Here is a 26029-nt window from a genome sequence, read left to right on the forward strand (position 1 = left end):
TAGGGGTTTTTATTCATGTGTGAAGGGCTACGCTCAGCTGTAATCGATAAAACATAACATTCATCTAATTGTTTTATTATGCAGATTTCAGACGGAACTGATGAAAGATATAGCAATAATGGTATTGAAATAACAGGTGATCATCGAGAGGTCTGCGGTTATCCTGTTCAGAGGTGACTATGGACACCGAGAATTAATTATAGGAAACCTTGCATTGGTTTAATGTTATTTGAAACCATGAATAAGGTACGATGGAAGTCGCTAAGTGCTCTCTTTCTTAAATACTAGATCAAAAACATTACGCGTATTTACGTGCCGTCAGTCAAGCTGCCTTAATAAAAATCCACGGTTATTAATTGTATTGCTTGTCTTACTGGGTTAAACTGTTAACATAAAAGTAGACGTCTCAATGAGCAGACTGTGACAGTATTTTAAATGTTTAATACGCGAAATACCTTCCCATCGTTGGCTTGCAAGCTGTGGAAAGAGCACTGGAATTCGCCGGTACAGAGTATCCCAGCAAGTGGATAAAGCGACATCTGTGCGTAGAAACATTCACTACATGAACGCTGACGACTGCGGCGAGCACGCTGTGACCCGGAAGTTGCACATGTGCAGGAGCACCGCACGCGTGCACAATTTCTGGCCGGCCCTGCACAAGACTGTTTACTTCCATAAGCCGGCCACGCCGAGCCTCGCAGCCTTTGCTACATCACAGGAAAACAGTGTAGCTACGAGGACGTGCTGAAAACTAAAGCTACAGAATTTTTAATTCTGTTCTCAATGTCGCTTGAGGTATTACATGTCATGCATATTATTCAGTCGACTGCTCCACTTCCCTGGTGCAAGTTGCAACCCTCTACCGCTAGAGGATTCCGAATTGTCGGGTGCAACAAGGCGGTCTGTAGCGTAACTGTGTCTGTGTCTGTGTCTGTGAGTGTGAAACAGCGTGCTGTAATCGGGTTGCGAATTCGAAGAGCTCGTTCACACATGCAGCACCCTCTCCTTTAGCATGACAATGCCAGAGCACACACGAGCGCTGCGACATCTGCAACGGTCCGACATCTTGAGTTCACAGTCATAGATCATCCTCCATACAGTCACGACTTGGCCCCTCCGATTTTCATCTGTTTCCAAAACACGAAGGACATCTTCGAGGACATCACTCTCAAAATGATTAAGCGGTGCAAGCAGAGGTGAGCTTGTCCCACCGTCAACAAAGTCAAATATTCTCCTTGACAGTGACAGTATCAGTAAACTGGTCTCTGACATAATTATATACCCTTCTGTTCCTGGTGTCATGATGATTAAAATTCTGAGTTTTGCACCGCGCCATCGTATAAAATACTTACCGTGAGAGCCGGCCGGGGTGGTTGAGCGGTTCTAGGCGCTACAGTCTGGAACCGCGCGACCGCTACGGTCGCAGGTTCGAATCCTGCCTCGGGCATGGATGTGTGTGATGTCCTTAAGTTACTTACATTTAAGTAGTTTTAAGTTCTAGGGGACTGATGACCTCAAAAGTTAAGTCCCATAGTGCTCAGAGCCATTTGAACCACTTACCGTGAGGAAGGCCGTTGTAATTCGGCCGAAGTGTTGGTTCTGAGTCTGTAATTAAAGCATTTTATACAATGTCGCGGTACAACATCCAAAAGAATTGTAATCATAAAAACTGGACTCTCACTGGTAGAAATGTGTACGTCTTCAGGGTGACTATGCTGAGAAATTAATATACAGGGTGTCCCACTTATCTTACCCACACTAACCAGCTGTTTGTCCAGATGCAAATAACAAAATGTTTCAAGCAAATGTTGTTCAGGCGTTAGAGGGACATTAGCATGATTGCCGTCGTTGTAGCTTTGTTTTTTTACAAATATATGAACAGTGGTATTACATTTTTAAATAGCATCCTGTATTTGTTATTCGGTTATTCATTTCCTCTCCTAAAGGTCTATTCAAAAATGTATCACAATGTACCCTTCACTGAAAGACAACGTTATTAATTACATAACCCAACACTGACGTTGGACGCTCCCAGCGCTTAGTGCAGGTACTCGGGGTAATGGAACACACCCACGTGCTGACGTTGAAAGACGACAAATGTAAACATTAGTAGAATCCACACCGGTCATTCCATCAACCATGGTCAGTTGAAGAGTTGTGTAAGTAGAATGTACACCAACGAAGAGAAGGTAGAAATGCTACTCATCAATGGAGAATGTAAGTTAGCAGAACAGTAATTGCAGTACTGTTTTCTTATGTACGGGGACATTTAGTACAGTACTTTAGTCCTTTTAAATACTGCCGTGTTGAGTAGGCATTCAGCAAAGACTGTCATTCCCAAAAACTGCATCGAAATAACGTTTCTTTTATTGTTGTTGTTATAGTTGTTGTTAAAGGTAGGCGAAATGCTAGGCAGACAATGGAACTGTGCAGAGAGCAATATCCTGACAAGAACCCACCTTCCCGTCGGATGTTTTCTCGTCTTGTTGCGACGCTCCAGGAAACGGGAACGCAATCGTCGTAGCACTCGCACAGACGGATCTGCCGAAGTTACTGTTCTCGCTTCCATTGCTATGAATCCACATGTAAGCACACGGCAGCTTGAACACGAGACTGGCATTCCTAAAACCAGTGTACATCGTATTCTTACACGTCACCGGTTCCATCCTTACCATGTACACCTACATCGAGAATTGCATGGGAATGATCAGAGTAGGGTTGAATCGCTCAGGGAGAGTTAGCAGTGCCAATGTCGTCAAGAACGTTGTTCTGTTTCTCATCACACTGCGAACTGCCGTTTTCGACCGCGAAACGTGTGGGAATCACCGCTCCAGGGAAAGGGATGGTTTCATTCACGCTTTTTATTCTACCTGCTGAGATTTTTTGTGTCGATTCTGAGCTGCTGTGTGTCTGTTTTCCTCGGCCGGCCATAAGAAAACCACGTGTGATTTCAACGCTGGGTGTCTCGGTTCTGATCTCCATCGCAGAAGCGTCGAAAGAAAAGTGGTGGAATGTGGGTAAGAGAGGGTGTGACTATCCCACCGTGTGACATGTCCACGATGGCGTTGTGCAGAATTGTGGTGAAATTTGGTATCAATTAACTCAATTAACTCACCTCACATGAACTTCTCAGCTCTGGCCTTTTTTTCGCATGTGTTTGAAGCGTCACCGCGTTTGAAAGTGACGTCGCAGGGCGCCACGCTTTTCCACCATTTCAGAGGAAGGTTGTAGGCACCTTTGAACCAAAACTTACAACTTATGTGTTGCAGTGGGATACAGTTAAAGGGTTTAGAAAAAGTTATACTTTTTTGCTCAGTGTACGTCACCCGAGAAAATTTTTGAAGTTGCTATTAATATTACCTGCAAAGTTTTTAACATACAATCTGATCAGCAAAGGCCTCAATGCACTTCTATGGGACACACCGGAAGTTACTTCTTCTTCTGTCGATGTCTCTCCATCCAAGATAACGTGCTGCATCCTTCCTACCAAGAAATTCTCAATCCGACACAAATGTCACTTCTTGTCCCACACTATCGTACTTTCAATAACAAGCATAGACATGATACTGAACAATGCTCTTCGGTTCTTCTTTCTACCTGAATGCCGTGATCCATGGCTTTCAAAATGTCAAGTGAGAAAAGCGAGAGTTCGTTTTCGCGTGACCGATTATTTTCCGGAATCCATGCTGGTTGGATTATAGGAGGTCATTCTGGTCGAGATATCGTGCATCATTATGCTTGAGGTCAGAATACGTTCTAAAAATGTTCAACAGAGGGTTGGAGAGGGATGAGAGGAAATTTCTTTTAGGTACACCGGAAGAAGAAACTCTGTCGTCTGCGGAACCTGCTCAGCTGTTATGGCTCAGGCAACTCAATTTCTCTTTTGTTTCTGAAAAGAAACATTGCCGAGGACGGGTTTTACAGTTAATCTGGATTCGTTACACCTAATATATTAGTTCAAATGGTTTTAGAACTATGGGACTTAACATCTGAGGACATCAGTCCCCTAGAACTTACAACTACTTAAACCTAACTAACCTAAGGACATCACACACTTCGATACCTAAGGCAGGATTCGAAACTGCGACCGTAGCGGTCGCGCGGTTCCAGACTGAAGACTAGAACCACTCGGCCACAACAGCCGGCAATATATTAGTTATCTGAGCATTGAGCATTACTTTCGTGGGCTGTAGCCGCTACGTAAGTCGGCAGTGTTATCCCTATATTTTTTGAAAAACTGTTGTTCTTTTCGCCCCTTAAATGTCTCTCCTGTAAAGGAGTAGACTAGACTGTTTGTTCTGTTCAGCCAGCAGGATAGCAACGTGATTTCATCATATGTTTGGCTCTCTCACTTTACAGTGAGCTGACAGGCATATGGGAGGTTACCTGAGTTCCGTCTTAGGCGGGTGACGGGCGCAGTATTCCTTTAGGTTTACTGAGACAGCGCGACAGCAGATGCGCAGCATTCCAGAGCACGATAACCTTGAGGCGACAGCAAACAGGGACAACTTCTGCTTCTGCAGAGTACACGCGGACTCAGGGAGCTCTTCAGATGTATTTTACATAAATGAACTGGAATTCAGTAGAAACATAGAGCAAAACGGTAGAATGATCTGGGAATTAACTCAGAATAACTAACGGGGACGAAAATTTAGAGAATATTTTTTTGGAGCGACCATGCCCTCTCAGCCAGATGCTTTTAACAGAAGTACAGTTTACAACGGCTGTGAAGCCCTCATTATCAGCATAATTTCGTTGTTAAGCTACTACAAACAACCGATTCGTTAGATACCGGTGTATTACCCTGAATTTATCTAAAAAAAAAAAAAGAATATGTGGGTAACAAGTGCAAACGTTGATGTAGCACTAAATTAACATTGTGCGGGCTTGTAAAAGTAAAGTCGCAAGTTAAGTCTGACAAGTGCTAGAATTAGCGCGGAGTCCTGCTTCGACACCAGTTTTGGGTACCTGGGTCACTGAAACGACACGTTCGTACTGGGTACACGTGTCTTACATTAAAGCCGGGCATTCAAAAATCGCAGTTGATTTGTATGTTACTGTACTTGTGAAAGATATCAGTTTTTAAATTAGTCGTTGAACATTTTTGTTGCACTTGCTGCTTCGATTACTTTTGTTCTCACAGTAGCGTGGCTTTTGCTATTGCTGATAGTAATACAGTTACGTCATGAATTATGCGCAGGGGGATTCCTTTTTTTCCGTGCCTCCCAAGTGGGTGTTTTATTAAGTTCACTGCCGGGGTTATCTAGGGATTACAGACTGAACAACATATCCGTTTGACGTGCTGTGATAAGATAGCTTTGCTACCACAGTCTGTATCCTACAATTGAAACAGTGTGTGTAGCTTTACTACCTCAGTCTGTATCCTACAATTGAAACAGTGTGTGTACGTGTACCCCTACGGAGACAGTCGCTCGTTTTTGAAGGTAAGAACCGTCCCTGTTTGCATTCACTGCGTGCACTGTACACTACATCATATAATCTATGCTACGTTCACGCCTTTGATAGCGCTTCGGAATCGGGTTCCGAGTAGCAAGTGCATTGATTTATACTTTTTCATTAATTGCATTTGATATACTGGAACACAATTCAGTATTCTCTATAGCCACCAAAATGTTGGAAGCATGGAAATATAGAAAATGTTTCCATCGTAACAGTCGCTACTACTCGTTGATGCATTTGCGCATCTCAGAAGAAACCATTTCGACTTAATTTTCACTAACAGAAAAAGACCGATTAGAAAATGAGTAACATCAGGTTACCTTCCATTAGGAAATTGGGTGCACTCCACGACTGTTAACGTAATTTATAAATTACAGAGCGCAGCAATCAGTAGTCCTTTTTTTTCTTTTTTTTCCTGCTGGTTTTATTACGCAAATCAAGATTTCGGCTACTACCTAGCCATTATCAATGCACTATTTTTTAATCTCGATGCATGTTAGTTCCCTGTTGTAGTGCACTGATAATGGCTAGGCAACGGACGAAATCTCGATTTGCGTAATAAAACCTGCAAAAAAAAAAAAAAAAAAAGGACGACTGTTTGCTGCGCTCTATAATTTATAAAACGAGTAATTGCCAAGTACAGTTCCTGATCTCTAGATGTGTTTGGTTCACAAAGAACTCATCAATGTCTTAGGATTTGGGACGAGAGTAGACACTGTTGAAAAACTACCATCGCTGCATTTAGTAAGGACTGGTTGGCTACTTGTGTATTCTGTACACCATATTCACAGTAAACGTTATGTTGTGGAATGTGCCACATGAACAACAAATGCAAGTATTTATTAAAAAATACCCTTATTCAGATACGTGCTGGCTACTTACAGGTGTGTAATTTACACTTCTACCTAGGAGAAGTTGTTAAACAAAAACGATTTTAATTCCTGTTTAAGAAAGCCCTTGCTGTCTCTTTAACATTATATTTGCGTCGCTAGAATGTCTAAGAGATTTTTAGCTGCACAATTCGTTTCGTTCTGAGTGAAATTTAGCTTCATTACGTGACTAACAGGTGGAACATATCGTTATACCATTACTAACAAGTGTCATTATTTCTTTCAAACCTGAATGGATTGTTGCTAATAGATTTCATCATGAAATATATGCACTGTGAGGCTGCAGTTAATGTTCTCAAATGCTGAAACAGATATTTACTAGAAAGACGCCTACACATATTAAACGCATCATAATTTTAATCACATAGTTACATGAGATAAGTGTACCTAACCATATTGTTATATTCTGAGTGTCTCGTAGAATATCAATGAATCAAGACATACAAAGTATGAAAGATGATGGATTGTTGTGCCACCTAAGTTGACAATCATTCTTAAGTGGGAAAGTAGTTGAATCGATACATTTTAGCAAATATGTTATACTATTTTTCCAGTTTAAGCTTTCATCGATATACACACCCAACTTATTGCAATGTACCTTGTGTCTACCCTCTCCTTATTACGATTCTCTCAAACAAATGCAACAAATGAAACTGCCACGTGAGATTACACAGTGGTTGAAACACTGAACCCATAGTACGGAATCCAGTCATTCAGTTTTCCAGTGGATTTTATTAATTTAGGGTAAATAGAATGTTGGTCCCTCTGGGCATAGCCCTTTTCCTTCCCCATGATAATGCAACAAGAACTTGCACCCTGATTTAATAACTTTGTCATTGATATGACTTTAAACCTTACTCTAGTTTTCTTTGCACAACCACTTTGAACAAGCACTCACAACACTCTTCATAATATGGTCATCACTAAAACCATTTTACACAAGTCAGAGGAATTAGTCCCAAACTCCTCCTTGACTTTGTATAGCAGTTGTTGAGTGATCCTTTATTGTTATGGAAGGCTTTCAATAATAATGCATCCCTCCGTTTCAACATGTTGTCAGACATTTCTTCTTTGGTACTGTTACAACGAATTATGGACACATGAAAATGTCATAATTAGTACAGGTGTACCTCAATGATGTTAAACCAGATTTCATGTTTCTCTAGTTTCATAACTTATTACAGTGTCTGTTCATGTAAACATATATGGGATTGAAAAGAAATTATTTCTAAGTTCTATACCATTATTTTGCATTACAAAATAAGATAATTTTTAATACCTTCTTATTGCATATCACGAGAATACCGTTTTTGGGGAGAAAAAATAGTGCCGAATTATATTAATATTTCCGCTTTTTCTGTTCTTTATTTCAAGCCTTATGGACGAAAAAGATTAAGAAGCAGAAATTTTTTTGTTCATAAGTCGGATAGTTGAGTTTTTCAGTATTCTAGATTGATAGGGAAATGTCATCCTGCTGAAAAATATTTGATCATTTTTCATGTACAGTGTATCACAATTTTTCCAATAGATAGATGTCATCTAATCACAGTATGTTACCTAGTAAATCAATAGTTTTTGAAATCAACATATAAAATCAGTGGCATTTTTCTCATCAAATGTATACTTGACTTTGCCTATGAACTCTTTCAGGCATTTAGACACTTTTCCTCCTCAATCTTGAACCACAATTTTTCAACTTTCACTGATCTTGGGAATCTACTATAAACATCATCTTCCAATTTGTCAATATTGAACTATGTAATTTACAGAAATAATTCTTGCATTGAAATTCAGTTATGGAATCTATTTTTCCCTCTACATACTAAATGTTGTTCCCACTGTAATCAGAAAGTTCAGGGGCCAGGTGCTGATCCAGAACTCAGTTCTGAGGGGGAGGGATTAGTTTGTTTTGGCCTCTGTCTCCCCTCCCCCCCAAAATGACATGACACAAATTTGTAAAATTTTAATAACGATAACAACAATGTATTTAAATGTTTTAATATATTAAAAATAAATAGTTTAAGAATCATAAAATATATAAATGTTTTCTGTAATAATAATAAATTTTCATATCAGTGAATAATACATCACTTTAGCATTATATCTAAGAAATTGTAAATCAGAAAAATATAGACTTTGAACTGCATACTCCTCAAATATTTGGGGAGGACATGTGCCTTAAATTAATTAAGAAATATAATGGCAACACTTTACTAATTATAAGTATTAACTTAGTATTTTGATTGTGAACACAGGTGTGCACACTAAGGCCCTGCAAGTACGTAAATTGGTGGTGGAGGGTGAAGTGGATGCAGTTTCTTATTTCCATCTACTTTCAGAAAGGCATTTTATCCATCTTGCCTTAGTTAACTTCGTCGATTCTACCGGTGCACTCATGAACTGTGGTGCATTTATTGTTGATAGCTTGTAGTGACAGCCTGTTCATATGCACCCTCTCCTGGATGGAATGTTCTCTGCAGGCAGTCAGGCCATAAGCCCATTCATCTGAGCAGGCCCTTACAGTCTCACAAGCACCCTGTGTTAAACTTAGCTTGTAAATTCTAGAGTTCCTTATCACTTTTGACACTTCGTTTTTATGTTATTTTATACTCCAAAAGCTGTTATTAAATTTATAGCTTGATAAACATTAAAGTAGGAATGCCTATACTAGTGTGTTTTGGTGGGGTCATGGACTTCATGACATCAAGTCCCACCCATTCCTTTGGATCCATGCTTGTCAGTGACGATTTTCTCACTTGTAATTAAGTTTGATGTAGTTGCACTGAGAGGTATGGATTTTGTAACAAAAAATACATTTCACCCTTCGATTACCGGAACTAAATTCAATTTCAGTGGTGCAATGTTAATGGTGAGCCGCATATCAAGTACAAAAACTTTATATGCTGAAGCCTTGAGTCAATGTATAATATGTCCATGGTGTATTAAATTCTCTCCACTCCAAGAAGCTAATGACATATTTTCTTTTTCTGGTAACTTTTAGAAAGTGGACATTGTCATTTTCTGCTGAGAACAGCAATTAGGAAACCATGAACAGTGTGGTTTATTATCAGAATTAGTGTTCATTTCAAACACACAGCTTTATCAGTGCACCGAATGCCACCAGACGACACTGCTAATTTCACACTGAAGCTTTATGATGGTCAGAATGCACCACGAATAATTATAGGGAAAGCATGGCAGTGAGCAATCTGGACTAAGCTTGCTCATACACACAGTCTATACAGAACTCAACTCCCAGACCACCATGCCAAGTAACATCATTCACTACTCAAGAACACATCATCAGTGTGCAAGTGCAGAATCTACTAAACAAGCAATATTTGCAGTAACATAAAGCTAGATCTTCTTATGACAAAAATGGCACCACTTTGCCCCTGCCAAGTAGCGTCACCAATGTGCTTGTAGAAACACTCAAACATCAGTGGTGTCAGTCCAATGATGTCACTTTTAGCCATGCCACAAAAGTTACAAATGCTTTAACTTCTCCCATCACCAATTAGTGCCAGAAGGGGCAGCTACATTTGCAGCTAACATGCCATAATTGGTGGTTTTCATATTTATACTTGTATGCTATGAAAATATGTAGTTTCAATGATACACTACATTAAAGACCTCTCCAAAATATGTTGTCTTGAGTATGGTTTATTATGCTGCAATGGTAGGATGTGCGATTTTTGTGGACAAAAGTTTTGCCACCGCAATTGTTACTCATTATGATTAATTTAGGGATGAAATTATATGCTGTTTCTATTATATGATGCATGAAAAAAATGTATGTATATAAGTAGGTATTATGTAATAGGATAAAGGTGATCTGTGGTTTCACTACAGCTCATTTTATTCTAAAAATGGTGAAAATTAATGCAATACTGGTAATATGTTCAGATAATCGGATTCCAGTACTCAAAACTTCAATGCTCTGCAACACTTTTCCATTGGATTTCAGTAAGGAAGCAATGGGGTTTCTGTTGGAAGTATTATTCCAGATTTAATGTTGCTTTCAATAAAGGAAATCAACTATAGTACAAAGTCTTTTAGTGTACTTTAGAGCTCCAAAATTCGGTATAGAATCAATGTAATATTTCATTGTATTTACCTGATGTGTGGCGTAAGAGTGAAAATATTAGCTTTTAAATCAGGCGTTAGAAAATCGTAAATAGCGTACAACACATCACACAAAAACTTTGTAACTGTACTTTTTAGAATGTCATATAGGTTTAAATATTGGAAATATGTAATCGCCATATGTCAAATATCGAAGTGTCACTTCCAGTTTTACTTAGCCAGGACTGTGTCTCTAATGAGAGTATTGGATTTTTTTATAGAGTTCAAATCACAGCTATGCAAATACTTGAAATTAGCTTTTATTGTCCAAATATGTATTACATATGGGTCTTTGTTTACGAGGGCTATGTCCATTACTTTGTTTGATGCTACTGTGTTATTTGTGCGTAAATTCCAGTTTTAAATCCAGAATTTGTGGTTTCTTGACTTCATATTGCTTTCTTCACTCTGTTCTAATACCACATCCTGAATAACAACACCAACGCCAATGCGAATAATCATAGCTGACATCTTATCGAAAACAATGTAATGCCTATATCGACAGGAGTGCATCAAGACTGCAGCAGATGGCGCCTCTGTCACGTTCTTGAATGTGCATTTCAGAGACAATCACTTTCAAATGTAGCACTTACTTGTCAGTGTTTGTACAAACCAATTAGTAGATACAATGAGCCAGCAACACAAAACTTTAATGTGATCCTAAGCACTTTTACTTTTGTACAACCATCTTATGCATATGTTAATTAGCTGCCTGTGCTGTATATGAAAAGTGGAGATTAAACAAGTTCCTACGAAACTGATTATGACAAAGAACGTGATTTCACGCCTATTGAGTGTCAGAATTTTTTTTATATGTGTAGTTTCCAGCAATTATCATTAAGATATACAGTTCATCTAAATACTGCTTGCTTTCACAGTATTGCAATGCACATTTATAACTACTGCTTCAGAAGAAATGTCAGTGATTCAATGACTGAAAGTCAAGACTAACCTCATACAGTCAGGAGCTGACTTAAATTAAACGAAATTTGGGAAGCAAAATAACCGATGATTGTCGAAGTAGGGAGGATACAAAATGTAGACTGGCAAAGCTTTTCTGAAGAAGAGAAATTTGTTAAGATGAAGTATAGATTTAAGTGTCAGTATGTGTTTGTATGCAGTGTAGTCATGTATGGAAGTGAAACATGGATGATAACTAGTGTACACAAGAAGAGAATAGAAGCTTTTGAAATGTGGTACTACAGAAGAATGCTGAAGATAAGATGGGTAGATCACATAACTGATAAGGAGGGTTATGAACAGAATTAGGAAGAAGAGGAATTTGTGGCACAACTTGACTGGAAGAAGGAATCTGTTGGTAGGACTCGTTCTGATGCATCAAGGGATCACTAATTTAGTATTGGAGGGAGGTGTGGAGGGTAAAAATCGTAGAGAGAGACCAAGAGATGACTACACTAAGCAGATTCAGAAGGATGTCAGTTGCAGTAAGTACTTAGAGATGAAGAAGTTTGCACAGGATAGAGTAGCATGGAGAGCTGCATCAAACCAATCTCTGGACTGAAGACCACAGCAACAACAAAATAAGAATCACTGCAGTGAATAAAATATGATTACTATCATAGAGTCATGATAGAACATGTGCAAATATACTGACTAATATTTTAGCATCCAGTGTACATAATTTATTAAGCCAAATGCATGTAGAAAGATGTTACAGCTAATGTAAAGACCAAATCACTCAATTTAGGAAAATGACTATGTCATTATAATAGCTGAGACGAAACATTAATGAAATAAATATTGCATTGACTAGACCACTAAACAAAATAACTGAAAAATCAATACACAAGTTACTAATACTGCATATGCTGATGTGCGATTTTTGAAATGAAAATCACGAGATATGTTAAATGACAAGCTGCTTGAAGCACAGAACCTCATTAGCAATCACCTTAAAGTTCTTAGTGTAAACACATTACTGCAGTGACAGAATTTTACAAGACATGGACCTCACATGGAAAAAGTAGGAAGAACGAACTCTGTATGAATCTAATGAATGTGCTTAACGTTCATAGCCAAAAACCATTACCATAAAATTTTCGACAAACAGCTTTATTGCCAACTAACAGTAAACTTGGGGTTCAACAACTGCAATATGATCAATACTATCTACAGCAAAATCAGCAATAATAAAAGAAATGGAACCTTAATCAGAAGCCTCAAGAAATCAACAATTACAGAAAAAAGAAATTAATAACAGTAATTATTGAATCATCGCCTTTATCCTGAGGTGAGGTGCTGTCAGGCTTTTCAAATCAGCTGCAAGTGAATCAAATAAGCCTACTATGTGTGTTTCAAACAGGCTAAAAATATTCCATAGAGAAGTGACGATTTTTATGACTTACAACAAGGAAGTCCAATCCTTAAAATGAGATAAACTGTATGGAGACCTTTCTTATTTATTTAGATGATAATGTGGACAGATGTCCTAGTTCACAAGATGCACATCTGAATGTAGACATGCCAAAATTTGGGTAAAGAACAATTTATCCTAAGTTTGTAGCAGTTGTTAGCATCCAACTTAGATGATGAACATCATTTAGCTCTAATATCATAGATGTAGAGGGATTATGGGCGAAGTGTAAACTCACTGTTAATCATGTTCTGGAGACATATGTGCCAAGTGAGCTGGAGATTTATGTGCCAAGTGAGCTGATAAAGGCTGAAAAGGACCTTCCATGGTTTAATGATCGAATTCGGAAAAATGTTGAGGAAACAAAAAAATTTATGCTCTCCATTCAAAAAAGAGCATGCAAATGTTGACAGGCGAAAGTTATCAGAAATTTGTTCAAACATCAGAAGATCGATGCTTGATGCGTACAACATCCACCATCTTATATTAGTGAAAGATTTTGCCATGTTCTTTAGAAACTTTTTGTTGTGCATTAAAGCACTGAGAGGGTCAAAGACTTCTATCCAGTCACTTTTCTACTAGTCTGGGGTGGCAACAGAAGACAGCAAAAGGATAGCTGAGGTTTTAAATTTCGCACTTAATAAGTCATTCATGCAGGACGCTTATACAAAGATACTGTCGTTTGACTGTCATACAGACTTCCGCGTGTACGACATAGAGACTGGCATCCATGGCTTAAAAAAGCAACTGAAAGAGTTGAAAATAAAGAGTCACCATATCCACATGGAATCCCAATTCGGTTTTACAGAGAGTAGTCCATGGCATTAGATCACTACTTAGCCTGCATTTATTGTGAACTCTCACCTAATGAAAAGTTCCAAGTGGATGGAAAAAAACACAGGTTAATCATGTATATAAGAAACATAAAAGAACTGATCCACATAATTATAGACCAATATCCGTAACATTGGTTTGATGCAGAAGTCTTTAACAGATTCTGAATTCGAATATAATTAAATTTCCTTGATACAGAAAAGCTTCTGTCAGCAAAACAGCATTGATTCAGAAAACATCACTTGTGCAAAACACAGGTTGCCCTTTCTCACATGATATCCTACGAAACAAGGGTGGAGAGCAACAAACAGATTCTATATTCCTAGAGTTCTGGAAAGCATTTGACATGGTGCCCCAAGGTCTGAGCATACAGTTCAGGTTCCCACACATTTTTAGGTGATAGAAAACAGTTTATAGTCTTTGATGGCGTGTATTCATCAGTGACAAGGATATCGTACCCATGGAAGTGTGACAGGAGTGCTTTTGCTCTCTGTATACAAAAATGACATGATGGACAGTACGAGCAGAAATTATCGGCTGATGACGCTGTGGTGTATGAGAATGTGCTAACGTTGAGTGTCTTTAAGAAATACAAAATGACTTAGGCAAAACTTCTAGTTGGTGTGATGAATGGAACTTGCTGTAATGAAGATGAGTAGGAAAAACAGTCCTGTAACATTCGAACAAAACATTAGTAGAATGCAGGTTGACAGAGTCACTTCAAGTAAATATCTAAGGGTAACAATGCAGAGGAATTCAAATGGAAAGAGCATGTCAGGTTTAGTTAGAGACAGCGAATGCTCAACTTCGTATTATTCGCAAAATTTTGGGAAAGTGCTTCTCATCCATAACGGAGACAGCATATAGAACTCTAGAGCGACACATTCTAGAGTACTGTTACAGTATTGGGATTTCCTCAAGGTCGAATCAAGGGGAGATATCGAAGCAGTTCAGTGGTGTGCTTCTACATTTGCTATTGGTAGGTTTGATCAGCACACAGGTATTACAGAGATGCTTCATGCGCTCAAATTGGAATCCCTAGACGGAAGGGATTTCCACAAGAAACTATTTCGCAAATTTAGGGAACTGGCATTTGAGGCCACCTGCGTTTCGTGTAAGGAGCGAGAAATTAGGGCTCCTATGAGCCCTTTAGACAGTCGTCTTTCCCTCGCTTTATTTGCGAGTGGAATAGGAAAAGAAATGATTAGTAGTGGTATATGAGTGTATATGTAGATGTACTGGGTGTAGTCCAATCAATGAGCAACTCCAGAATTGAAGAAATGTGGTGTATCTAACTTCATCACAAAGAAATTATAGATGCTGCATGTATTCCACTGTTTGACCTTACCAAAATAATTTTTACAGAGGAACCATTTCTAGACTACTTGAAATAATTTGTCTTGCTCACACATATAACATGTGACAGGTATTTGCCACAAAATTACAGACGTTTAGCAACAACAACAATCATATCGAAAATATTGCCACTTTAATGAAAGACCAATTTAATTATTTTTTTAGTGTAACTACCTACTTTACAAAGTACAATTTAGGTTCTGAAGTGGGCTGTCAACAATTAAGGCAGTTGAAGAAGTTGTATTATCAGTACTATTCCATTTAGAAAACAGTCAGCACACTTATGCCACTCTAGTAGATCTAACTATAGCCTTTCACGCTATCTCCCATAGCATTTCAATTAAGAATCTTTAAATATCTGGAATAACTAAAACAGAACTAGCACTACTGAAATAGTGTTTAACTAATGGAAGCCAAATGGTTATTGCTAACTGAAAAAGAACTAACCTCAGAGAAAAATATGTAGTCTCGCAAGGATCTGTGCTGGGACCTATCCCATTAATTGTCTAAGACCATGAATTGTGTAAAATTTTGTCAGGTAAATTCATGAAAAGCATTGGAAGAACTTTCATCACTTCACTTCATCACATTAATGAACAATTCTATAATAGAAAATGAAGTTTAGTGGTCCCAGCAAATTAGGTTGCACTAAATAACCACAAAACTGAACACATCCTTTTTTCTCTTAGAAATGTTAATAATGGGCAAAATGAATACAAGCACTCTGTATAACTGTTAGGCATCTACCTCAGTAGTAAATTATGCTTCAATGCCCACTTAGAAACACTCTGCAGTAAGATGGCAATAGTCTTATACCTCCTAAAAAATTTAATCATTGTGAGAATGAAAAGCTCCTACTTATAACGTACTATGCCTGTTTCCATATAGACTTACACTGCAGAATACAGAATTAGATCAATTATTAGCTTAACCAACACAACTTTTTGCTGACAATACTTTGTGAGCACAACATACTTTTAAAAAATGTTCAAATGTGTGTGAAGTCTTATGGACTTAACTGCTAAGGTCATCAGTCCCTAAGCTTACCCAGTACTTAACCTAAATTATCCTAAGGACAAATACACACACCCATGCCCGAGGGAGGTCTCGAAACTCCGCCGGGACCAGCCGCAACATACTTTTACTGCTCAGCCTATAAATATTGAAAGTACTTATGTATGCCAAACAGAATGTCCACATGTCAAAATTAGATCAGATGTGAATTCATATGGAAGCAGAAACAAGAACTTACAGGACATCCCTTGGACTCGATTAAATAAATTGAAAAATAATTTTTAGATGTTGGCAAAAACAAGGAAATGACACGAAAATAAGTTTAAAATGGTGGTAGAGATATTGTTGAAAGAAAGAAAAAAGTGTTCTATAAGAAAAATAATAATATAGAAGATGATCTTTTTGTTATAAATGTGACTGTGAACAAACCAATTTCTGGCTTTGGACATATAAACTCCTTTGCAGTTTATGTAATTTGCATAACAACATTAATTATGTTATAAGATAAATATCTAAATAATAATATTTACACATGCAAACCAATTGTGTAATTATACATGTACTGATGATATCATGTACAACAACACCATCGTTTGTAGGCAAATAAATCAAGTTGAATTCGAATTTGTAGGACATCAGTATTTAGTGTAAGGTAATAACAAAATGCTTCAGAACACAGTTACAGTGTCTGTAACACAGGTGGAGCAGAGTACTACAAAATTTGTATATGCTCTGAAATCAGTAATGCTGGAAAGAAGAGTGATACAAATTTCTTATAAGTTAATAAATGTGTTAATCATACCACAAAATGATTAGTTTTTCATTATCTTGGTTATATCAACACTAGAATGTATGAAAATACACTCTAAGAAAAAATAAAGAAAACATTGTGCCGCAAAGGATGGTAGATGTGATTTACATGTACAGGCAAAGAAATAATTATAATTTGAGAAAAACTAGATGATTTATTCAACAGAAAGAGCTTCACAAATTGAGCCAGTCAGTAATGCATCGGTCCACCTCTGGCTCTTATACAAGCAGTTATTCGTCTTGCCATTGATTGACATATGTATTAGATGTCCTCCTGACGAATATCGTCGTGAATTCTGTCCAGTTGTCATGTTAGATTGTTAAAATCCCTAGCTGGTTAGAAGTCCCTGCTCTTAATGCTCCTAATGTTCTCAATTGTGAAGAGATCTGGTGACCTTGCTGGCCAGGATGAGGTTTAGCAAGCACTAAGTCAAGTAGTAGAAACTCTCGCCATATGTGGATGGGCATTATCTTGTTGAAATGTAAGCCCAGGATGGCTTGCCACGAAGGGCAACAAAACGGGGTGTAGCATATTCTCGACATACTTCTGTGCTGTAAGGGTGCCACAGATGACAACCAAAGGTGTCCTGCTGCGAAAAGAAATTGCACCCCAGATCATCCCTCCTCGTTATCGGCCAGTATGACGAACGACAGTCAAGTTAGTATTCCGATGCTGTCCAGCTAATCTCCAGACACGTCATCCGAGCTTCGAAGCGGGACTTATCACTGAAGACAGTTCTAACCCAATCAATGAGCTTTGAGGCCGAAGACGTGTATTTAGACGCCCCAGATGGCAATGAAATAGCAACCCGAGCGTCGCCTCCCACAGAGACCGACAACCAAGGAGTGATGGTCTGGGGGGCCATTTCATTTCATAGCAGGACCCCTTTGGTTGTCATCTGTTGCATCCTTACAACACAGAAGTACGTTGAGGATATTCTACAACCCGTTTTGAGCCCTTCATGAGAGCCATCTGCCAAATCCTATCTTGGCCAGCAAGGTCGTTGGATTTCTCAACAGTTGAGAATGTTTGAAGCATTATGGGCAGGTTTCCCCAACCATCTACGATCTAACGCGCCACCTGGAGAGAAATTCCTCCGATATCCCTTAGAAGGACACCGAACAACTCTATCAATCAATGCCAAGCCGAATAACTGCTTGTATAAGAGCCATAAATGAACCAAAACGTTATTCACTTGCTCAATTTGTGAAGCTCTTTCTCTTGCAGAAATCATCCAATTTTCCTGAAAGTGATATCATTTGTTTGTGTGTATATGTACATCACACCTACTAATTTCCGACCCATTCGAATAATTCCTTCGTGATCCGTCCTTTTTTTTTAACAGTAGAAAATTTGTTCGCCTTTTATATGGCTTTCTATGCTTCCTCCAGAAGTAAGGGTTGGCGATGCAACAGGATGTCAATTTCACACATAGGTCTGTGAGGGGGAGCATGGAGTGTTATGCAGTACTATGTGATTTGAAAATATTCTTGGAAGTATACAAAAATGAAGCTTATTCTGATTTATAATTTAGCCTGATGACTTAAGTCTGGTAGTAACGTGTCTCCAAGGTCATGGAGTCTTATCTAAGTGGTTCTCATTTAGATTTACATCTATTTTGTTGATATGCATGCTCGTGCACCATAGTGGCGCACAATACTCGGCAGTTACGTACTCTGGAAATTACGAGTAGCATATCTACTTACACTCTCCATGGCTTAGCCACAGCCTAGGGGATGTTTCCAGAATGAGAACGAGATACTGGCAGAACTAAAGCTGTGAGCACGGGGAGTGAGTCGTGCTTCGGTAGCTCAGATGGTAGAGCACTTGCCCGCGAAAGGCAAAGGTCCCGAGTTCGAGTCTTGGTCGGGCACACAGTTTTAATCTGCCAGGAAGTTTTATATCAGCGTACACTCCGCTGCAGAGTGAAAATCTCAGTCTGGAAACATCCCCCAGGCTGTGGCTAAGCCATGTCTCCGCTGTATCCTTTCTTTCAGGAGTGCTAGTTCTGCAAGTTTCGCAGGAGAGTTTCTGTAAGGTTTGGAAGGTAGGAGGCGAGATACTGGCAGAAGTAAAGCTGTGAGCACCGGGCGTGAGTCGTGCTTCGGTAGCTCAGATGGTAAAGCACTTGCCCACGAAAGGCAAAGGTCCCGAGTTCTAGTCTCGGTCGGGCTCACAGTTTTAATCTGCGAGGAAGTTTCATATCAGTGCACACACTGCTGCAGAGTGAAAATCTCATACTGGATCAATTGAATTATTCATTAATTCTATTGAATGAAACTAGCCTGTGGGAGCAACTGAATGAAAACAATCGATTCAGTTGGTTGGATACTCATACACTGTTTCAAGGCAAACGTGTCTGTGGGAGCAACAGAATGAAAACAATCGCTCAGTTTGTCAGACTATTCATTCATTCTTTTGAATGAAACTAGTACATGGGAGAAACTAAATGAAAACAATCATGTGAGTCGGTGGTAGTGTTACCTGTCAGTTTGATTATTATTCATTTATTTTTTCTAGTGAAAGCGGCTAGTGGATGCAATCGAATGAAAAGATTCGACGCTATTGTAGTTTTGCATGCTGACTGAATTATTCAGTCTTTCTGTTCAAGTGAAAACAATCAGTAGTTTTCCTGTCAGTTGAACAATGTATCCATTCTTTTAGCTGAGACAGCTCTTCAGTACTTTAGCTGACCAAGCTAACGACTCAGTCTTCTGAGTGAAACCAGCCTGCCATACTTTAATTAACTGAACTAAAGCAGTGCTGCATTATAGTGACAGATGGTGGTCGTGAGTGAAGACATATCTCGGGAGTATGACAAAGTTAACATAAGCAGTATACATATTTAATTATGAATTACATATTTAATTATGAAGTGAGTGGAGTAATTTTTCTTTTCATCATTTAAAACTGATTCATATCATGTTTTAGATGCCATAAGCACATAGCTAATTAACCTGACTTATCACTGGGATAGCTCTGCCATCACTTAAATTGCCAACCCCAGACAGAAACTTCGAAAACTGGACATGTGAGTCAAATCAGATTAATTTCCAAGACTTAGATTGTCTGTAGACGATATGCTGGCTGATGACACGACATTCTACGGAGAACAAGGACATGAGAGGAGAAATGTTTCTTTGCTTGTGTTTCAGTGCAAACAATGCCAGCCAGCACATGCCTCCTACCGATCAGCAGATATAAATTACACATGAGAGTAACAAGGATTTGTGAAAGTGCATTATAGAGACATTCATATTCAGACATAGTACTAAATTGCACTAAGGAAAATGAAATCAGTTTTATACAGCTCAGTGAGTAGAAGGCAAATGTCATTTAAGACATTCGGTTGCCTGGTGGGCGGGGTTAGAGTATGTGATCACCTATTGCCAGCATCTTCTCATTGTCTCAATAAAGAAGTATGGAAACCACAGAGTGTTCCAATGTTTTCTTTACAACTTTGATCACATGTATGTGAGGGATGGGGATAGATAGAAAAGCATGGTTTATGGCTTAATATATATACATCTACAGTTCTAGTAGCCACTTAACAGTGTTCAGGGTGTTAAGGTGACCATATTTTCTAGAGTCCCCAGGACACATTAAAGTTTTTCGCTATTACAAAAGATGTTTGATTTGAACATAATAAATGCAAACTATCACTTTAATTTGTTACAAAAAGTACGTGAAATTATATTTTGTTAGTCCCTTCTAAGATGAAGGTTTGTGAGCAGACATATAGTGTTTATCAGTGCTGTAAATTTTCTGTAGCATGTCTGTATTCTTCAACAACCTTATGAAAACATTCAGCTCACGTTTCATAATAATTCACTCTAGCCACTAACATTCCTTTTTTAGTTTGTACAACTAACTGTTTTTATCACTGCTCCATACATTACTCATTTGGGAAAATACCCTTTAGGTAACAGCATACCGATACAGTTGAAATGAACATATTTTGGATAAATCATATCATAACTATTTAATCTTGGACAAATGGGGATCCCAAATTACTTTTGAAAAAATTCGGGACAGAGCTACAAAAACCTTGACTGGCATGGAAAAAGGGGGACAGGTGGACAGATGATTATCTTTAATTCTTGCACGATCTGTAGCACATATGTTATCTAAGCAATATTCCAGTTCTATATCCGGCCTAGATATCCTCATTAAAGTGCTATTGCTGCTCTGATGCAAGCTCACAGTTTGTACGAGTCCTAACTGAAGAAAAAAAATGTTATGCGATTCCCAGGTGTGAGATTTGGTCTGTACAAAACATTACAAACACTGCACCAACTGCTGAAGGATGATCAGTCAATAATTAACACAGGGAAATAAGGAAAAAACCTGCTCTAGATCTATGAGTACATTATGTAACAAACCAGATCTTTCTACCTATCCCCATTCCTAAAATATATTTGATCAAAGTTGTAAAGACAGTTTTAGAACATACTGTATGTGCGTAGCAAGGCAGCTAATCGTGCTTGCTGCTACGTTTCTAATAGACTAAAATGGAGAAACAATCTATAGTTAGGACCTCCCTTAATGAATTTTAACTAAGGTTTATTACAATTTATTTCCAGTCAATCGACTTCCACAGGGACGAAAAAAGATCCAAGTTCACCATGGACAGTTGTATAGGAATCCCTCTAGAATGCCCTGATACACCCTCAAAACTAGAACCAATCGAAGTAAATTTGGATGTACTGCAGCCCTAGTCAGAGTTACAAAGGTGAGTGCAATGGTTCCCTTCAGGATCTATAAAGAAGAAAAGAATGTTGCCTCAGTTAAGCGACAGTTTTCATTTCGTTTTATAGGCAAATCCAAAATCGTTTGAATATTCAGCCGTATATTAGCGTGGAAGGTCAATATTTTGTACAGAAAACTACGTCACCAGCTACATACATATCCCCAATGTTTTCAGTTTTACAGGTGGTGTCATACCTATTAAAAATTTATAAGCACAAATTTTCAGAACTACCTATAAGGCGTTAGAAATCAGTATGGTGCTATGAGACACTATTTAATATCTATTAGTCCATTGTAAAACTCTGTTGTATTAAAAAGTTTTCCTACTTAAATAGTATATTTCTGCTTTTTAGTCTTGTGTGTGAAATTTTTCAGTAGATTTCAAATGTTCTGATGAGATTACAGCAGGATAGCTGGCAAACTTCAGGTTTATTTCCTTTTCTCTTCAAATCAGTTAACCAATATATTGCTTCCTCATAGGCAACTCTCATGAGAAGACCGCGAATTTAAAAGCTAGAGAGAATCGAGCTGACAGGGAAGCTCAGCAACAATCGTTCTTAAGTGCGAAACATTCGCGACTGGAAAGAGAAAACAGGGAAATAGCAATGTTACTTGTTCTCTGTCACAAACCAGAAAAGAACGCGAGTTAATATTGCATTGTCATCCTGTTCTGAGCTAAGCTCAAAGTGGCAAGTCTATAGCTTAATGGGAAGTTAGTTTAAAATAAATTGCAAAAATTTGTATCAAACAGAGACAGACAGACCAAAAAACAAAGTGATTTAATATTACAGCATCATCCAGTTCTGAACTATGTTGAAAGTTTCGAGACTCTAGCTTTTAGGGAAACTAGTTTAAAATCAATTGCAAAACTCATATCCTCCCCTCCCCCCAAATAAAAACAGACAAGAAAACGTTGTAATAAAAACGTATTAAAATTGTTTCTTCATTTATTATTAAAGAACTTTCAGTGCAGCACCAGTAATCAAACTTCTAAAACCAACAAAAAATTGGCATTTAATGCCAAAATTCGTATTTCAATAAGTAATTATGAGTACATGCATTTTCATTGTACTTTATTTTTAGAAACACACATTCTATCTACATCTCTCTCAAATAAGATACTTCAAAAAAATTTGTCAACCCTAGCCATGTTTCATGCATAGCCAAAAAGGTTGACAAAGAATGTCAATAAAATCACCCAAACGTTGCAGATAAGCTTAAGTATTGTGGTATGAGTGGGACAGTGCACAAATGGTTTAATTCATATGGAATTGGAAGAGTGCTGAAGGTTGAAATTAACAGTATAGGTAGTCTGCAAAAATCAACAGAGTCTTCTAACTGTGGAGGCATCAAGAATGGTGTCCCACAGGGTTCAGTCTTGTGTTCCTTATTGTTCTCAATATGTATTAATGAATTACCACTCTATATTCATGAAGATGCAAAGTTAGTTCTTTTTGCTGATGATACTAGTATAGGAATTGCGCACCACAAACGAGAATCAGCTGAGGAAATGAAGTGGTTCTCTGCAAGTGGACTTTAACTGAATTTTAAGAAAACACAATTTACACAATTCTGTACAGTAAATGGCATAACACTATTGATAAGTATAGACTATGTGCAAAAGTCTGTTGCTAAGGCAAAATATTCGAAATATCTGGTTGTGAATTGGAAGGAACACATCGATGATCTACTGAAACGGTTTGGTTCAGATACTTATGCTATTAGGGTATGGCAAATTTTGAGGACAAACACACCAGTAAACTAACCTACTATGAACATTTTCATTCCCTGTTTTCATATGGCATCATATTTTGGGGTAATTCGTCTTTAAGAGAGAAACTATACATTGCCCACAAGCGGGTAATCAGAATAATACCTGGAGCCCACCCAATATCACCTTACAGACATTTATTTAAGAAACTCGGGATAGTTACAGTACCTTCACAATATATATATATTCAATTATGAAATTTGTTATTAATAATCCACCCTATTCAAGAGTAACAGAGAAGTGCATAGTTACAACACTAGAAGAAAGGATGATCTTCACTATTGTGGATTAAATCTCACTTTGGCACAGGGCTGAATTATGCTGCTACAAAAATCTTTGGTCATTTGCCAAATAACATTAAAAGTATGACAGATAGCCAACCAACATTTAAAGGCAAATTAAAATAATTTTTGAATGAAAGCTCCTTCTACTCAATAGATGAATTTCTAGATGTGAAGTAGTGACTGTAATATATATATATATATATATATATATATATATATATATATATATATATATATATATATATATATATATATATATATACATATGTATGAATAAAGATCCACAAATGCTTTGTTAGGGAGGTATGGATATTGAAAGGAACTTTAATTCTGTGTGCAACATGAATGCATACGCAATACAACTGGACTGTAACTTGATTTTCTTGCAAACAATGCACGGGTGCATACCATGTTTAAGCCCTTCAACCTACCACATATGATGGTCAGGTGATGTACGTAGTACGTAGTACAATCACCCGTTGTTTGCGCAGTTGTGCCGTGTAAGCCACATTGTGTAGTGTACCGGCACGTATCAGTTAGTTGTTAAGTGCATGGTGTTAACTGTTTTCATACAAGCGCTGCTAACAATGCCACACATCTACAGTAAAGAGGAATAAGCAGATAGGGTGTATGTTTATGGCTTCTGTGACGGTAGTGCTATTGCAGCAAGAGAAGAATATCACAGGCTATCAAGTAGGCATTTTTCGTCCGAGCATGCACGTCAACAAACTTTGCAAAAACAGGAAGAAATTAACTCAAGTGTTGAACCAAGTGCTGGTACAAACGTGCGAAGAGTGTCCTGGCGTATGAATGTCCCACAGACACGTTCATGGGAAACATTACATGCAGAAAACCTGTATACAATTCACATACAACGTGTCTAAAATCTCCACATTGGCGACAATGCCCAATGACTTCAATTCTGTCACTGGGTAACTGAGAATAGTCATTTACTTACATAATATTCTTTGATGAAGCCAGGTTTTTACGACATGGAATAAACATCATACACAATAATCATCGACGGTCACGGGAAAATACACATGCTGCAGTGGATAGCAATTTCTGAGCCATAAGTGTTTGGAGCAGCACAATTGGTAATCTTTTGATAGGTCCATTTATTATCAATCAGCGATTGACAGGATAGAGGTACCTGCATTTTTTGGAAAATTCATTTGTGGAAGTACTGGAAGACATTCCTTTAGCCAAAAGAACTGGAATTTACTTTCAACATGACGGTGCTCCTCCACATGTTACCTTACATGTGCCTCTCAACCGCACCTACCCTCATTGCTGGATTGTCCATGGCGGTGTTATTAACTGACCTGCAAGATCACCTGACTTTACACCTTTAGATCTCTATTTATGGGGTTGGATGAAATCAGAGGTGCCCAAAGTGAAGGTAAATACACGAGATGAACTGCTTCTTCGCATCATGGACGCTGTTGAATTGATTAGGAACCAATCACAGGCAACTGAACAAGCAACACAACATGTCATCGCTAGAGCGCAAAAGTGTGACGTTTATGGTGAAATATTTGAACCTGTTCTTTGAACTATGCAACATCTGTACAACAAGTGTTAAAGCCGTTTGTAAAGGATGTGGTACATCTTTTTCAACTGAATACATGTAATTTGCATGTTGTGTGACGTTTATGGTGAGATATTTGAACCTGTTCTTTCAACTATGCAACATCTGTACGACGAGTGTTAAAGCCATTTGTAAAGGATGTGGTACGTCGTTTTCAACTGAATATATGTCATGTGCATGTTGTAATGCTTTTGTACTAAATGCAAAATAAATAAACATAATGTAAAAAAGTGAAGCATAACTATACTTCTCTGTAACATTGTTTTCAAGAAAATCACGTTACGGTCCAGTTGTATTGCGTATACATTCACATTGTGCACATCAGTTTTGCCGAATTAAAGTTCCTTGCAATACCCATACCTCTCTAACGAAGTATTTGCAGACCTATCCTCTTATTACATTTTTTCTGAGAATTACTTATATTAAAGTGACACTTTCCATATCATTACGAAATATCGCATTCAAGATCTAAGGAACAAATATTAATGTATTATGTATGTATGTATGTAGTGAAAACATCATATCACGACAGAAACCGGCGGAGATTCTATTCAGTGGGTTGTTTTACGCTGAATGACACCACTTAAACACAGTGAATGAGTGAAAACATTCATATAGTTGACTAGTATCATTCGGTTGTTTCATTTGACTGAAAAAAATTGAGTGAACGAAAGAACAGTCGACTGACCAATCGATTGTTAAAAACAGTCGATTGTCACATCACTAATTACTAGCGCTTCAGAAGTATCCAAGCATTAAGTCACTTATGG

At 38.0% G+C, this 26029-nt stretch overlaps 1 protein-coding gene across 4 annotated transcripts in view; it reads left to right on the forward strand.

Annotated features, from left to right (window-relative positions):
• Positions 1-26029, forward strand: part of LOC126267222 (C-1-tetrahydrofolate synthase, cytoplasmic) — a 316907-nt gene that overhangs the window by 141896 nt on the left and 148982 nt on the right. Inside the window, exon 1 of one of the 4 annotated variants that reach the window (XM_049972203.1) lies at positions 5334-5444. The exons of the other annotated variants lie outside the window; for them this stretch is intronic. The gene's annotated coding sequence lies outside the window, so the exon portion shown is untranslated. Of the gene's footprint in view, positions 1-5333; positions 5445-26029 lie in introns of those variants that run through there. 4 annotated transcript variants of the gene reach the window in all.

Source organism: Schistocerca gregaria, chromosome 4, assembly GCF_023897955.1.
Source record: "Schistocerca gregaria isolate iqSchGreg1 chromosome 4, iqSchGreg1.2, whole genome shotgun sequence".
Lineage (NCBI taxonomy): Eukaryota > Metazoa > Arthropoda > Insecta > Orthoptera > Acrididae > Schistocerca > Schistocerca gregaria.